This window comes from Dermacentor andersoni, chromosome 3, assembly GCF_023375885.2.
Source record: "Dermacentor andersoni chromosome 3, qqDerAnde1_hic_scaffold, whole genome shotgun sequence".
NCBI lineage: Eukaryota > Metazoa > Arthropoda > Arachnida > Ixodida > Ixodidae > Dermacentor > Dermacentor andersoni.
In genome coordinates, this window is record NC_092816.1 from 177,256,672 (window position 1) to 177,273,705 (window position 17,034).

The window sequence follows — 17,034 nt, forward strand, 5'->3', positions numbered from 1 at the left end:
CAGGTAAGCAGTGTGCTTCTTTCAATCCATCGACCATATCGCACCGTTAAGAATATAGGATGTCTTGCATAATAAAGTGTAACACATTTGTGTGCTGTTTTAGGCACAGGATAGGGTATGTGAAACAAAAAAAGCTTAAGAAAGAACTGGCACAACATTTCACACTCGTGATGTTTGTGCTGTGTGATTCCTCTGGGCAGATTGTCAACTCTGACTAAGTAAATACCATTGTGATGACCTCATGGTTGCACGGCAGCAGCCAGACACCCTTTCCCCTTTTTTTGACTCGGTAAAATCTTATTGCGGAGTGTGCGGGAAAGGGAAGTGGTGCAAGGGTGCGCAACCGAGCCGTAGAGGCTGGACTAACGCAAAAATAGTCAGTTGTTGCTTGTTCTTCAGGGATGCATTACTCGCTTCTTCCTGCTGATTTCCAGCTGCACTTGCATCCCACACAATGCTATGGTCACACCTCAAGGCACCGAAATTCGGACACTCTCCGGCGTCGACGTCAAATACCTCCGTTTTGGACTGCGGATCCTGCATTGTGGTTCATTCAGGTAGAATCACAACTCGCTGCATGGCGCATCACAGCAGATTCCACGAAATACCATTATGTCATGAGCAATCAGCCCCCATCAACCGCTAGCGAAATTCGAGACCTGTTGCCTTCCCCACCAGCAGACAATGTTTACGAGGCGTTGAAGGCAACACTAATTCGCAGGATCACGCCCCCCGAAAGCCAACGGCTACAACAGCTTCTCCATGAAGCCAACCTCGGCAACAGAATGCCAAGCCAGCTGCTGCGTCATATGCAGCAATTATTGGGCAGTAAAGTGGATGGTCTTGACAGCCTGCTTCTCCAAGAAATATTTCTACAGAAAATCCCCCTGAATGTGAGAATGGTCATGACTGCCTCAAATGAGAACGATCTATCCAAGCTGGCCGAGTTAGCCGACAAGCTCATGGCGGTAGCTCCCACATCTGTCGCGGCCGTCACAAGCCAACCGTCTCCACATGAACAGCTTCAAGAGATGAAGAACTAAATCTCGCGTCTCGTAGATACCGTGGCCGCCCTCCATACCGCATCATGGTCAACCAGAGTGCTCCGCAGTTGCCTATGAAACGCCAAAAACTATGCTGGTACCATCGCAAGTTCGGCAATGCTGCTCGCAAATGCGTTCCACCCTGTGAGCTTTCAGGAAATGCCCCGGGCAGGTGCTGAGGGCGACCAGCGTTTCTGCCATGCAAGAACGTTGCTCATCAGTCTTTTTCCTAACCGACCGCAACAGCGGTTTCCGCTTCCTCGTCGACACAGGCGCCGAAGTGAGCGTACTTCCAGCATCGCCCGCAGACCGCAAGCGCCCGAACACATTGCCTTTGCAAGCAGGCAACAACACGGCCATCGCCACGTATGGAAACTGCTCCCTAACCGTCAGTCTGGGCCTGAAGAGAATGCTACGATGGATTTTCATAGTAGCCGACGTGAAATTCTCCATTCTCTGGGTGGATTTACTGCGCCATTTCCGACTGTTAGTCGACGTGCATAACCTGGTTACAAGACATACGCCGCTCAGCCCTACGCTGATCAAGCCAGCAGGCCCTCTTTGTTTCACTTCCATACTAAGTGAATTTTCTGACGTGACACACCAGCGCCAAGTGGTATCCCCAGTAAAACACGTGTTTCACCACATCACCACTACTGGACCACCGGTTCACCCTCGACCACGTCGATTGTCGCTTGAGAAACTGGTGGTGGCACGACAGAAATTCGACCATACGTTGGAGTTGGGTATCATCGAACCTTCTTCCAGTCCTTGGGCATCTCCCTTCCACATGGTTCCTAAGCGATCATTGGGTGACTGGCATCCTTGCAGGGACTGTCGAGCGCTGAACAGTGTCACAACGCCCGACAGGTACCCCGTGCCACAAATTCATGACATACTGGCAGGTCTGCATGGGGCCAAACTTTTTTCAATATTTGATCTCGTGCGGGCCTACCACCAGATACCTGTGTCACCGGAAGACGTCCCCAAGACTGCTATCACTACACCCTTTGGTCTGTTCGAATTCCTGCGCATGCCATTCGGCCTTCGCAATTCAAGCCAAATGTTCCAAAGGTTTATTGACGGTGTTCTACGGGGCCTCAAATTTTGTCACGCCTACCTGGACAACTTGCTTATCTCGAGCACCATCCCAGAAGAGCATGAAGAGCACCTGCGGATTATTTTTTGGCGCCTATCTGAGCACGGCGTTATCATCAACGCGGCTAAGAGTGAACTCGGCAAGCCTGAGTTATCATTTTTGGGCCACATCATTTTGAGCTCAGGAATCGGGCCACATCCATCTAAAGTGCAGGCCATACAAGATTTTACACTGCCAACCATGAAGCCCCAACTACGTGAATTTCTCGGATTGCTAAACTTCTACCGCCGCTTTGTGCCTAAATGTGCCCATATCATACAACCGCTTCATGGACTTCTCAAGGCAACGCAAGGATCTTCGGATGACCTGCCTTGGTGCGAAGAAGCGAAAAGGGCTTTCCACCAAAGCAAGCAGGCCTTGGCAAATGCGGCTCTCCTGGCATACCCATGGCCAGGAATTCCCCAGTATTTAATGGTCAATGCCTCAGACATAGCCATCGGTGTCATGTTGCAACAGCTGAGCGACGGCACATGGCAACCAACTGCATTCTTCTCGAGGAAGCTGACACCTACTGAGCGCCGCTACGGCACCTTCGGGCGTGAACTGCTCGCCGTCTACTTGAGTATACAGGACTTCCGGCATTTCTTGGAAGGCGTCGAGTTCTTCATTTTAACCGACCATAAGCCGCTGACCTATGCTCTCCACTCTATGCGTTCGGACGGTGGCACGCACACGGCCCGTGAACTTCGGCAACTGGTGTACATCTCCGAGTTCACGGCAGACATCCGCCATGTAAAATGGAGTGACAAGGTCATCAACACTCCAGAAGGAATTAACTTCGACGCGCTGGCGGCAGCCCAAAGAGAAGACGAAGAGCTAAAAAGCCTCCTAACAACAAAAACGCCCTTCAAGCTACAGTGGATGCAGATTCTGGGATCAGGCGACCAGATGTGCTGCGACACCTCTACGGGCAACCCACGCCCCTTCGTGCCTGCCAATCTACGTCGCTGCATTTTCCTTTCTGTTCACAAGCTATCGCATCGTGGAATCAAAGCTACTCAAAAGTTGCTCACAGCAAGGTTCATATGGCCAGCAGTGGCGTAGCCAGAAATTTCGTTCGGGGGGGGGGGGGGGCTCACATTGCCGTTCGGCCTCCTCCGTAAGAAGAAGCTTTAGCTTGGGTGCTCCTATTTAAATACATGTAGAAGGATAATTCGTTTTTCTAGGCAACCACTGCACCAACTGTGACGAAGTCTGTTGCATTTAAAAGAAAAACTTAAATTCTAGTGACTGTTGGTTTCGAATCTTTTAGTTAAGTTGTCAATTATTTCTTAAAAATTGGCCAAAATCACAAATTTTCAGAAAACGAAGCTATCAAGTTTAAAACTCTAACTCAACAATGAAAAATGATATCACAATTCTGTGAATTCCATGTAATAGTACATCTGCAGCGGAAAAATTGATGTGTTACATATGAATCTCAAAAAAAATTTAGTATAATGGAAATACAGCTTTTGCAGAATCCTTGTACGCAATGTAAGCAGTTCACGCAAGATACAAATTGACTTACCAAATTTGCCCGCTTTGACTGTTATAATAGATGCCGTTTACAGAACCGCGATATCTGTTCTTGATGCAGAGGTCTTATATTGTAAACGTCGTGCTTCTATTTTTTTCGAACTTTCGAATTTTTCAAAATATTTTAAACAACATTCAAGCCCTAAATCGAAATTTTGCTTCCAACAGAGACTATAATTTAACTTTTTCTCTCAAATGCAACAAATTGCACTAAATGCGATCCAGGGATTATGTGAGAAAAGCATTTCTGCGTTTTACATGCATTTAAATAGGCCGCGTAGGAGTTGGGCCCAAGCTAAAGCTTCCTCAAACAATTTCTCGAGGGATCAAATACATGAATAATAACTGCATTGTCATTGCCAAAGATGCTGCAAACGAATTCTAGAACGCTACGCACTGTCATATCAAGTACAATATGTATTTTTTCATGAAAGAGTATACTCGTATGTCCCAAAAATTGTACCCGAAATAACTGATACCAATGCTTTCACGTTTTTGTCCGTTAAATAAGTAAAGAAAATATCACACGAACTTTACAACTATATATCAGTTCGAAACTAGCAAAGCAGTGCATGCCACCAATATCAAAAATCTAAAGGCCGTGAAATGAATTAGTTGATAAATATTTTAATGAAAGTTCGTTATTCAAGAACCAAGTTTGCATTTTTGTACATATGCAATGGCCAGGGAAAAACCTCAATGATGCTGTCCTCTGTTCCAATGTATTGCGCAGGAGCAGCTGCGACCGGTCGTGTATTCTGAGTAACTGCACCGAAATTATAGTCGCTACAGAGAGCATAGATAAAACGCAAGAACATTGCAAAATATATGAGGCCGAGTCAAATGAAAGTGAGCCAATCGGAGTATATGACAAACGGGATACTTTATTTAAAAGTAGTCTCCATGAGCATTTAGACATTTGTCCCACTGACTAACGAGTCCTGTGATTCCCATCTCATGAAACTCTTGGTAGCTGCTTCAAAAAGTCTGTAACTGACTCTTTCACGTCATCGTCCAACACGAATCTGGTTCCCTTGAGCTGTTTTTTCAATTGCCCCAAAATATGTAAGTCGCAGGGCGACAGGTCTGGACTGTATGGCAGATGTTGCAGCATTTCCTACTTGCACTTTGCCAGTTTTGTATTAAACAGATCAGCGACGTGGGGACGTGCATTGTCACGCAACAAGATGACCCCATTTGTCAATTTTCCACATCGTTTGTTCTTGATTGTGACACGCCGCCGATCCGGCGCTTCGCAATATCGGAAACAATTGATAGTCTCTCAAGATTTAGTAAATTCCATCAGTAATGGCCCCTGACGATTGAAAAAAAAGTCGAAAACATCTTTTTGGCGGGAATGACGGCCTTTGCTTTCTTTAGGGATGGTGAATTCGAATGTTTCCACTGTAAGCTTTGCCATCATGTTTCAGGCTCGTAGTAGGGCACCATGGTTCGTCCTCAATCACAATTGCAGACAAGAGGTCGTCACCCTCATTGTGATACCGGATCCGATGAGTCAAGGCAGCGCCGAACTTCTTTGTCTTCTGCCGGTCGTTCAAAATCTTGGGCATCCATTGCGTACACAAGGGCCGATAACCGAAATGTTCATGAATTATGGCGTGAACCAAACTGTGACTGATGTTCACACGCTCTGCCAGTCCATCGATGCTTATCCTCCGTTCTTGTCTCATCAGCTCATCAACCTTTGCAATTTTGTTAGGGGTGATTGCACGATGGCTTTGGCCCGGTCTTGGATTGTCTTTGCAACTTTCACGTCCTTCTTTCAACCGTTTGCTCCAACCCTTCACAGTGGCCAATGAAATGAAATGTTCAACGTACACGGCAGCCATACGGCGACTGATTTCTTTTTGGGAAACACCTTCAGCTGTCAAAACCCTCATGGCAGCACGCTGCTCAACTTCTGGAGCGTCTGTTACGTCACGCAACCATGTTGAACCCAGTGTATGAAAACATTAAAAAACATTTATCCTCAGCCTTGTGTGTCACTTTTGTAAATGCCTGTGTGCTACTCGCATGCCTCGCAGATAATGAACAGAACCATTATTGCGCGGGGTGGGTAGGCTCGCTCTCATTTGACTCGCTGTCGCACATTAAGAATCCGAATATGCAATGGAATATACAAATGCGAAGATAAAGCTTGATAAAGGGCAGAAAAGTGTCACTGGAAACAAAGTTCACTGCACGTATACACAAAACCTCGTAACAAGATTTTTAAATATACGTTTAAGTCTCCCATAAATCTACGTATCTATGAAAAAGTCCGTGTATATATTGCGTCAAACAAGGCAAATAAACATGTTGCACAATCACAGACTGACAGAATTCTAGATCCTGGCTCCATTCCATCGAGGTATCGCGCGCGAGGGAAGGCGGCGTGCTTGCTCCCCGCTTTTCATCTTTGCGCACACAAAGCTGAGCCACCATCGTCGGCTCAACCATTCCAACCCCCCACCCCCTACGCTTTCACTCGCACATAAGCATGCGGCGCGCAGTTACGATGTTATTGCCCTTGGACTTTATACGAAACATGAGGGTGACGGTGGCGGCAGGAATGCGCCTTGAGTGTCCATATTATTGCTATCGCACAAATATAATCAGGGTATCCGGCAACTGAAGCCTCCCATGGCCCATTACTTTCCGCAAAAGAAGACTTAACAAAATCGAACTTGCACCATGCGACAATTCGCTTCGCCGCAACAATGTATTCTTTCCTTCTGTGGGGTGGGGGCATCGAAATGAAAAAAACGCAAAGGAAAATACGTTGGCCACAGTCGGATGCCTACTTTGGGTACCTAATGTGCCTACCGAAGGAATATCGAAGAAAACGTGAGACGCTTGGTCCACCAAGAACCATACGCCTATACTGCTCGGCATCCTTCACCGTCGAGAGAAGACTTTCCGAAGAGATTGCGCTCAAGCGAACACGATGCAATCCGTCGAGTCCTAACAGTGATGGCGGCAAGCGACCATTGTTTCTTTTTCTTGTCTACCAGCCAGAAAGCGTCCAAAATTCTGCCAGGGGAAAATCCACTCGGCCAGAGAAAACCGAACGCGCACCGAAGTGGGCCGCGTGGTGGTCGGGGCAACATGAGAAAAACGCATAGGTTCGGTTGGCTCTGACAGCCCGCGGGTAGTGAGAACAAGAAAATTGAAGAGGCTCAATGGGTCCTCGTGAGTAAAAGTCATAAAAAAAATAAGTAAGAACATAGTAACCTTGGCTGGCTTTACTATCTTGACATGAATCCTTTGGCGTAGGGGAAAAAAAATGTTGATATTTTTTGTGTGACATGACGGCACAAATGAACCATCACAACGCTTTGTCTCATCGGACGACGCTGCGTGCTTTGTCAACTTGTCCGATAGAGTGTTGAATTCGCTTGTCTCCTTGTGTGTCCGGTGCAAGACTTTCGAAAAGTCAATGCACCTTGGGCGTCAAATGTTTATAACAACGTTAAACCCACGAAGTTCCTCAATTGAAAATCTATAGCACAACTTTGGAAATGTCAATGCACCTTTCAAATCAAAAGTTTGAGAACTTGATATCCACAAAGTTTCGGAATTGACATCCATGCACTCCATAGATTCCGCGGCCTCCACGAGATGCTGCGGCGAGCCCGTTCGCCATCAAAACGCCCTTGAAACTTACTGCTCGGACGGAGCTCCTTGCGTTATGTGACTCCCGGTGCATGGACGTTGCCACGAAATTCAGCCAGAGTTCGCAATGTTTGCGGTGAAATGTCTCTTCAAGCATAAAAAAGGCATTCTGCAAAACATCCAGAATGATTTCTGCCGCCGGGGGTTGCTTTGGTCACCGGTGCATGGACAGCACGAAAAAATTTCAGGCGGTGCTGAAGCCCCATAAGCCCCCCCCCCCCCCCCCCCCCCCCCCAGCTACGCCCCTGCTGGCCAGGTATCAACCGAGAGGTGCGTTGCTGGGCAAGAGGATGCATACCGTGTCAGCATGCCAAAATTCGACATACTGTGACCCCGTTGGCAACGTTCGTGCCTCCAGATGCGTGTTTCGACCACGTACACCCTCGACATTGTCGGACCTCTGCTGCCTTGCCAAGAGCATGCCTATTTACTGACGTGCATTGACAGATTCACGTGCTGGGCGGAGGCCATACCTATGGCCGATATCACTGCTGACGCGGTTGCCCGCGCCTTCTTGCACCACTGGGTTGCTCGTTTCAGTGCACCATCTATAATAACAACGGACCGTGGAAGGCAGTTCGAATCGTAACTTTTCGCCAGCATTACATGTTTCATTGATGCTTCTCGCATCAGAACAACTGCCTACCACCCCATTAGCAGCGGCATGGTGGAGCGTTTCCACCGCCAGCTCAAGTCTGCGCTCGCCACAACAGAAAACGCAACTGGATGAAGGCACTACTCGTACTCTTGGGAATCCGGACAGCTGTCAAGACAGACATCGGCTGCAGCACGGCCAAACTGGTCTACAAAATGACATTACGCCTTCCAGGTGAATTCTTCGCGGGCAGCCCGCAAGACGGTTGTACAGCTACCGCAGCCTTAGCCACTTAGGCTATGAGACAATGTAATGCGCCACCGCGACGGGCGGTGCCACGCGCGGTGTATGTACCATCAGAACTCGCTTCGTGCACACACATGTTTGTGCGCCATGACGCAGTTCATCGGCCACTCCAACCGCCATATAACGGGCCATTCCAAGTGCTGCGTCGAGGTAAGAAGCAGTTCACTGTCGACGTGCGCGGTCGTCACGAAGTGGTATCACTCGATCGGCTAAAGCCGGCGCACATTGAAGAAGCAGGCACCGTTTCACATGCACTGTCATCTCTGACACCACCCTCCGAAGCTCTACTCGTCCAAACATGCCAAGTCACAAGGACACGCAGTGGACGAGTCTCCAGGGCGCCCCGTCGTATGGACTTGTGAACAATTTAAATCGTCCTATGAATATTTGCTAACTCACTAGGAGGGAAAGTGATGTGGCGGCCTCACGGTCGCACAGCAGCAGCCAGACACCCTTTCCCCTTTCTTTGACTCGGCAAAATCTGTGCGGGAAAGGGAAGTGGTGCGAGGGTGCGCAACTGAGCCATAGAGGCTGGACAAACGCAAAAATAAAGTCATTTGTTGCTTGTTCTTCAGGGATGCATTACTTGCTTCTTTCTGCTATTTCGAGCTGCGCTCGCGTCCCACACAACACCATGTACAGTCGGCGTCACCCTTGTGTACAGTGCGGGAATGGTGGCCTATGGGGCGCTCCAGTGGCAGCCAGTGGTGTCCGATACGGTTGTCACACTGGGTGTTTTAATGTCATTCGAATACGAATGCCATTCGGTGCAACGAATGTCATTCGCCAGCGGAGGTGCTACACTCGAAAAATTGATGTCATTCAATGGTGATATCAAGGCGATCATTCCGAAAAAACTTAGCGCGTAAAGTAGAACAAGATAGGCATAAAGTACTTGCATAAGCAATCCATTTATTTCAAAATGTTTTTGACCGTCACTTCACTGAAAAAAAAAATAATTTGTAATGCATATAAAACAAGTTATTCTATTTCAAACTACGTGGCCACTACGAGCCAAAACAAGGCTTAGCCACCTGAGTAGTCACCGATAAATTGAAAACAAACAAAATGGCTGACATGGCGATGCTGGACGACGACGCTACAGTGGCCTAGATGGGGCAGTGTAGCAGGCGCCTCTCTCCAGGTGACCCTTGCAGCGTTGGCAGTAGCAGCAGTGCTGCAGTTGAACTGTCTTCCAAGGAAGCAGGCGAAACTATAGACCTCTGACTCTGCCCAGGCGGCGCTGCGGAAAAACCCGTCACCAGCGCCCCCATCGCAGACTTGGCGCGAACTGAGTAGTGCAAAAAGAGCTGTCCGCAAGCGAAGGTGCATAGGCCACAATTGGACCCACTGCTTTCGGTTGTGTTGAGGCATGGGTTCCTAAAAATCAAGGACCTGGAAAGCTTCTTCCGCTCATCCACGCTTCGGAAAGGGAGGAAGCTCAGCAGGGCGAAGTACGTGTACAATATAAAAGAAATCTCTGGTGTTATTTCGGCGTGCTGCAACTCGCAAGTACAGAGAGCATCAGGTTTGTTTATAAGCGTATCAGCACAAAAATCTAAGCATTTAAAGTTGGTTCATATTGAAAGTGTCCTGAACACAAGACTTAAGTATCTCCTACATTTTTATGCATTTTATCGTAATGTTTTTCTCGCAATTATTTACACAGTAATTCCATTACCTAGCAGGTCGAACGGCCCATATCCAGCGCTCTCGCCTTTCCCCTTCATATGATCGCGATGGAAATCGGTAAAACTGAACATTGTTATTCAGTCCTTCATGTTCATGGCAATTTACAACACAACAATAGCGTCTATTGCGACGTTTCTTCGTAGCGTGCGGAGCTATCGAGGTTGCCGTCGTTTCTGCCATCAGTCTGACGGGTGAGCCAGCAAGCGCTTTATGGCAGTTTGGTGGCGCGTCCTACTTGCGGAGAAATTCATAGCTCTCTGTCTGGGTGTTAAATGCACAAAACACTCGCAATATGGACCAAAATCTAGTTAAATCGTTGTTTCGCAGTCGCTGGCTGCACAGGTAACTTAGCAGGGGAGTTGGGCTTCACACTACTCAATTGCTGCCTCTTTGCACCGGCAGGTGGCGCTACGCGTCTTGCAAAACTCCAAAGTCTGACGTCTATTGCAGCGAATGCCTCACATTTCACGAAGGTGTTCGTATGATCTTATGGCACGCAAGTGCTTTTCTTCAAAATTACCGTTTGTAAAAGTTTATTTCACATTCTTTGGTTACAGCGAAGAAATTAAATGCGAAGTGCATACGGTAGATACAAAGCACCCACTGAAACGAACTTGGTGTCTCTGTATCCTCCACTGAAATAATAAACATGTTAAAAATGAAATTTAGACTCAGCAGTAGCGCAGCGGTTTTAATTGCTTTTATCCAATTAGTATTTACACTACACACTTCCTGAAGTTTGGTACAACTTTTCACAAGGACATTGGAGAATTCAAAACTTGTGCAAATTATTGACAGCCAGACGAACTGGATGGTATGACAAAAAGAAGCTAATTACTCACCTTGGATGGTAAATTCATGCAATAATACAAGTGCAGGTTGAATCCATCCATGGAATAAACAAATATGAGTGTTGCAATATGGTCACACAAGCAATTTATTCTCAAGAGCTTCACGCCACCATATGAATCAGCTGCAGAAATGAACCAACACAAACACTGAAGCAGAAGGCAAAGAGGGAAACTTCAAACAAATCACAGAACAACTGTTTTAGTTTAAGAGACCATGCAAAGGAGGGGGATTTGCTAGGTTATGTTGCAAGAAAGAAACACAAGGATGCAGTTTTTTCACATGCATGTACGTTAACAATCTGTATAGGTAAAACCTCCTCTTAGGTCAATCTGCTGAGCTTGAGGTGCTTGGTGGAGTTACGCTTCAGGAGATTTGATTTGTTGGCGCCTTTCACAAAAAATGAAGCCTCATGTGATATAAAAGCCTACAATTTGCGGCGTTAGGCTATTTGCATGGTCTTCGCATCCAACCTGTAGTGGAGCAGCTTTATGAATCATTTGCAGAACATCCATAATGCTTTCACAGTGCAGTTTCTTTGCGCTAAAGTCGTTTCTAAAGACGTCATCTGAGCATGTGATGAACCTGAACAGTTCGAGTGAGGGGTACACCAAGCCACCACGGTCGTTGTGCTTTATATATTCTGCTGCAGCTAAGCGGCACCCTTCCTGTGCTGGAAACAAAAGACGGTCGGTGCAAGACGGACACTTGGTTGGCAATACACACTTCTTTGCCACATAACCAGCTATGTGGCATATAAGCCTTGAGTCACTCCTCCTCATGGTGTAGGGATGGTCCACAGGTTCTCCTGAAGCAGATGAAGGTGCCGGCTTGTCTATTTAAGATTTTACTATGTTCACCCGTTTCTGTTTTGCAGTTTTTTCTTGGTCTTCAATGCTGAGGAGAGAACTGATAGTATCTCCTTCGACATTGGCACCTGTAACACTGCGGGTGAGGTTGTAAAATGATAAGCAGGTAACTGTGAACAGAAACTGCTTTGGCGTTGGGTGCGCATTGCAGCCTGACGACATCCTTACTATGCCAAAAAATTCTTAATCTTGTCTTGGCTTAGCCGGGATGTCAGAACATAGCTGAATCCAGCCACTTTATTCAGGTAGCCGAGGAGCTCAAGTGTACTAGTAAGAGTCACCCTTAGCCCCTCTGCAGTGGACACACTTAGGAACTGCTGCTTGTCGGCATGAGTCTCCCATAGATTTAGGAAATCAAGCATTTCTTTTATGACTTCCACATTAGTAGAGGCTGGCTCTAGAGCTTCTGCAGCATATCTGCTAGTCATAACAGCTATCAAAGATTTGATTCGCACAAAAAATTTCTCTGTAGCTTGAATGTTGCCACACTGTCTCTCAAGCTGAGTGCGGTACAAAAAAAATGCCTGCAGTGGACCGTGTCCGAATAGCTGAAAGGCATAACTCGCTCTAATTTTCTCAAAATTGTTGGGAGCTAAGTGAACAGTGGTTATACTTGGCATCACTTTCAAGGTTACCGAATGGCTGTCCAGTTTGAAGGCTTTCGCAAACTCCAATGAACTAGCCCCTCAGGAGTGTTCAGCGAGGTTGTCAGAAGTCGTTTGCGAACGTTTTTCATGAGATGAGGAAAATCAGAAAGGAAGTAAAGAAAGTGGTTGCTGTCAACAGGGTGCACAGTTTTGCAGACCACTTCCTTCTTTGAAGCATGTATGTTGAATTTTCGCCACATCACTCTGTTCGATGAAGCTCCATCACAGGCTAAGTAGTCTGTGATGTCTACAGCCGTCTGTGATACTCTACAGCCTTCTCTGCCAAAACTGTAGCCTCCAGCACGATTTTGGCTAACAGGTCACCTCTGACATTCTCATGATTACCGAATGCTCCAAGCACCTGTGTCCAGCTGCCCACAAGTGGCACAAACAAGATGACAAGCCCGTGATTGCAGGGCAGTGATTCTGGACCCTTAGTAGTGTGCCAAATCTACAAAGCCTTCAATCTTGCCTTCAGTGTTCACAGTCAAGTGCTCGGAAAGCTTCATTTCGTCAATGATGATACCTCCATGCCGGTGCATATTGTCAAGTTGGGCTACTTTGGTTTTCAATGCGCTCAGCATCTTTTCATTGAAGCCATAGCCAGTTCTGTAGCGAGCAGTGTACTTGCGTATTGTGGTTTCACTTGGAAGTGCAAGGATGTTTTGCTTCGTCATGTACTGATACAACTTTGGGCTTCTTATCTTGAGCAAAATGCACTCCAGCATCCATTCATTGGCGTATCGCATTCCACATAAACTCTTCCTTTTTGCTGCTTCAAAGCACTGTTTGACGGCAAGCTGCTGTTTTGGAGGTAGTGATTCTGTCTTTGCTGCTAATGCTTCTTCAGTACTAGCAGAAGATTCATTTTTCAGTCTCTGAATGTGTTCTTCAAGGCTTCCCAGCCTCAACAAGAGCCTCTTGGTTCTGCTCTTGCATACCTTCAGCTTCGGCTTGGCACTTGCACAGGTGTTAGCCGTAGTTCTTCTACGCTTCAGTCACGACTGCCGCGTGAGAAGGGCCTTTCTTAAATACTTGCAGCAGATGCAAGGCGTTCCCTCCTTCTTCGCGCTTCCAAGGCACCTAATGCTGAAAACAGACCCACACTTGAACTGTATTTGGCCTTGTAAGTTTGTAGTCAGGTTGCTCAACAAGGAATCGGGATGAGCAGCTGCTCCTTTACACATGTGCAGTGCGCACGCTTGACCCAGAACGGTTTCCACATCCCGCATTGTAACTACGGCCGCCTCTCCTACGAGCTTCCCGAGCACAAACATTCTCAAGTTGAAAACACCATCTGTGTTTATAGTGAAAAACACTGCCTTTTCTATGCTGACGTCCCCTTTGCCGGCCTTCAGGGAGCAAGACGTAAAACGCGCACCCTCAGCGTTACGTAGCTCATGAAATGTCCAGTACTTATCTGGCAGTCTCGCTTCTTTCAAGGAGGCAACTGTTACAACGGCGCCTTCGCTTGTCGTGGGCATGTCCAAGGCATCGGGCTTGTCTGTAGTAGACAGTCGTGGCTTTTTACTGGGCACGACATCCTCTGCAGATTTCCTGTTCCTTTCATTTCATTTAGCAGGCAAGCGCTTGCTTGAATATGAAGCAACGTCCGCCGGTAGAATAGTTGGAACGGCGTCCGGTGTGAGTGTCGGGATCCCGCGCGGAATTTGCACCTTCGTGCCATTAATATAATGAACAAAGTCCCTGATGATGAAATTCTTCTCAAAATGCAACTCGCAAACTGCACAATCAGGTGTGAGTCTCCTGTCGTCTCTGCGAAGGTTTCGCTCCCACACGCTTCCCTCCGGGTCAACGGGTGCTTTGAATAACGAGAGTTTGGCCGTTTGCTCGATCCGGGAGTATCCTGTGTTGCACCCCGGTGCGAAACAATGGTTCAGGCATTGCTTCTGAGCCATTTCGGCATTGCAGTAGCCAACATTCAAAAAAAAAAAAAAACATATACGAGAAACACCGTCTAACAAGCACTGCGGACGTCCACTGCCACGTCCGCTTTTCGTGGTCCGACGGCCTTCACATTATCGAGGTTTCACTGTACTTGCCATGTGGTACACATGCAAAATGGAAATAAAGCTCCATTTGTTGCTGTATTATTGCACTCTGTTGTCTGTTTAATGTTGGCTAATGTTGTCTGTTTAACAGACATTAAATTTGTTATGCTAGTACTGTAGCAAATTACCGGTCGTCAGTTTCAGGTATATCCTATTAGCATGCAAATATTCGTAGTTTCACTATGCAAAGGGCGGCTTGTCTTTCTGTTTGTGTTGCTCATGGGCATTGAAATCACAACCACATATGTCCGTTCTAGGATGGGACTTCCCATGGAACTGTTTCATGCTCATGAGCTTCTGTGGATTCAGTTTGGTGGACATATCGGGTACTGCACTTTCAATTTTGGGAAGGAGTTGACTCATGCAGTAACTGAAGCGCATACACAATCAATCGGGTTATTGGGACAAGCGTAGAATCTAACCAACCTGTACGTGTTGTGACATATTATTGTGCACCTTGGTAAAGAGATTGTTCAACCATCTTAGGAATGAAATTAAATGGTCTTGGAAGAAAGCGAGTGCCCACTTTTGCTCGTTAAGCAGCAGCGGCGGCGGCGGCAGCAGCAGCAGCAACGGCTTGATAAATCACTTGAATATCAAACTTGGCATTTAAAAAAAATTATGCGTTGCGGACATTAAACTGGCAATGCGAGCCTGATGTTTGATGTGGCTGTGTCATGCACTTGGGCCAGGTGTGACTGGGATGATTAGGCTGTGCAGGTCTTGCGAGTGCAACATATTTAACCCATTCTCTTTGCTAGCTGGTGATCCGCTGGCCGTGACAGCCAAGGCCAAAGTCGGTGACCGGAAATTTAGTGGCGAATCAAAGAACAGCTGCTTTGGGCAATTTTTTATAGATGGCAGCACATCGCAGGCTATTTTCAAGTTGTTTTGAGTTTTGCACTCTAGGTGGACATATTTGTTTTCAGTAAGAGTTGGTAAAACTATCGAAAGCTTCGTGCTTGCCAGACTCCGCTCTGCTGTAGCTGTTGCGACTGGAGTACCAGGCTTGAAAAAAAAGCATACAGGCTTCCGAGTGGGCTCATTTTTTTTTTCATCACATACTGTCGAAAACTGAAGCGGAACCATTCGATGCCGTGCTTAGTTTTTGAGAGCCAAATTCAAAAGGCCAAGAAGTGTTTTGAGTGCAAAAAATGCAAAAGTGCCATTCACGTGCCTGCACTTTCTTTTATGCTCATTTTGGGCTACAACTGGTTCATTCAGCAACGCAGCACAGTAGTAACTACACATTTTGTTCTGTGGAATGTGTCAGAGGCAAACTAGACATGACTGTTTACAAGTACTCCAAGTTAGAAACATTGTAGAAAAACAGCTGATGTCTGTTAGCTTCAGTTAGGTCGCCAGCAAAGCGTAACAACAAGCAGAGCCAATGTTGGCAAATGCACGTCACTGTATTTAAAATATGCTAGATTGCGGGAAATATCCAGCAGCACAACTGCTCATCGCTGTGCAATGGTTGAAATTCACCACAAGTGCACTTGAAATGCCACTACATATTGTGGTCATTTGTGCAGTGGTATAATTGTAAAGTTTCTTGCAGCAGCATTTGGCGTTGCATCACTCGGCATCATTTGGTGCTCACAGGGAGCATGGAGGCAAGCCACAAAGCTTAACGCTGGACATGCAAGTTCTTGATGCTGACGTTTATGCCGGTACTAGCTGCATGGCTCAGCATGTGTTATGTGCAGAAAAGGGCAAGCCAGAGCACCAACTTCTTTATCGTTGTCCAAATCTTTTACTGCAGCTTAGCGGCTGTGGCCTGCATTGAGCTTCCCAGCTCAAGACTGCAGGCTCAAGGGCCACTTTGGCCTTTAGATGACAGATACACATGGGAGCTTGCCAATTTTACTTCAGGTAGCTTATATTTTCTATTTTACCTGAATGGGCTGCAGGCTAACCTAATATTCCCTCAACTGTAGAGCTAGCTTTGTCAAGAAATTGTCAAAGGACGCTTGGTAGCCTTCTTGAGCAATGTCCTTAATGAATAACCCTACAATGGGTCCACTATAAACCAGATCACCTTCTCCGAGTGGCTTTGATACAGAACTCGTATTTCCACAAATTGCCTTTTTTTTTTCTGTCATCAAGGGCCTGCACTTTGTAGATAGGCTTGATCTTTGGTTTCTTTGTCATGTACGGTTGAATTGATGAACGACCTTGGAAAAGAATCATTGATTCATTGGCAGTGAAGTATGAGGAAGGTTTTATTAATGCAAAAGCTTTAAATGGCTCATAAGGCAGAAAATCTGGCATTGCTTGCATGACCACACGATGGCACAAAAAGGCTGCGAGCCCTCAACCTTTGGTGGGAGTTGAACCCACCACCTTTTGTGTTAATTATGGCAAAGGTAATTAAGATAGAGTTGGAGCACTTGAACCCACGACCTTTGGCAAGTTTAGAACCTACGACCTTTGGTGTTAATTAAGGCAAGGTTAATAAAGGCTCAGTTATAATTAATTCATGCACTCAAACCAATTTCTTTCTGCCTGGCACCCATCATCAATGAAATGTGGGTTGTGTATGCACTGCTCACAAATTTTCAGCCTCCCCTTATGCCTGATGACCTGCAACCGTGATAGTGCTGATT

General features: G+C 46.6%; 1 long non-coding RNA gene across 3 annotated transcripts in view; it reads left to right on the forward strand.

The window, feature by feature from the left end:
* Positions 1-17,034, forward strand: part of LOC140216803 (uncharacterized) — a 42,627-nt gene that overhangs the window by 2,193 nt on the left and 23,400 nt on the right. The gene's annotated exons all lie outside the window — the stretch shown is intronic.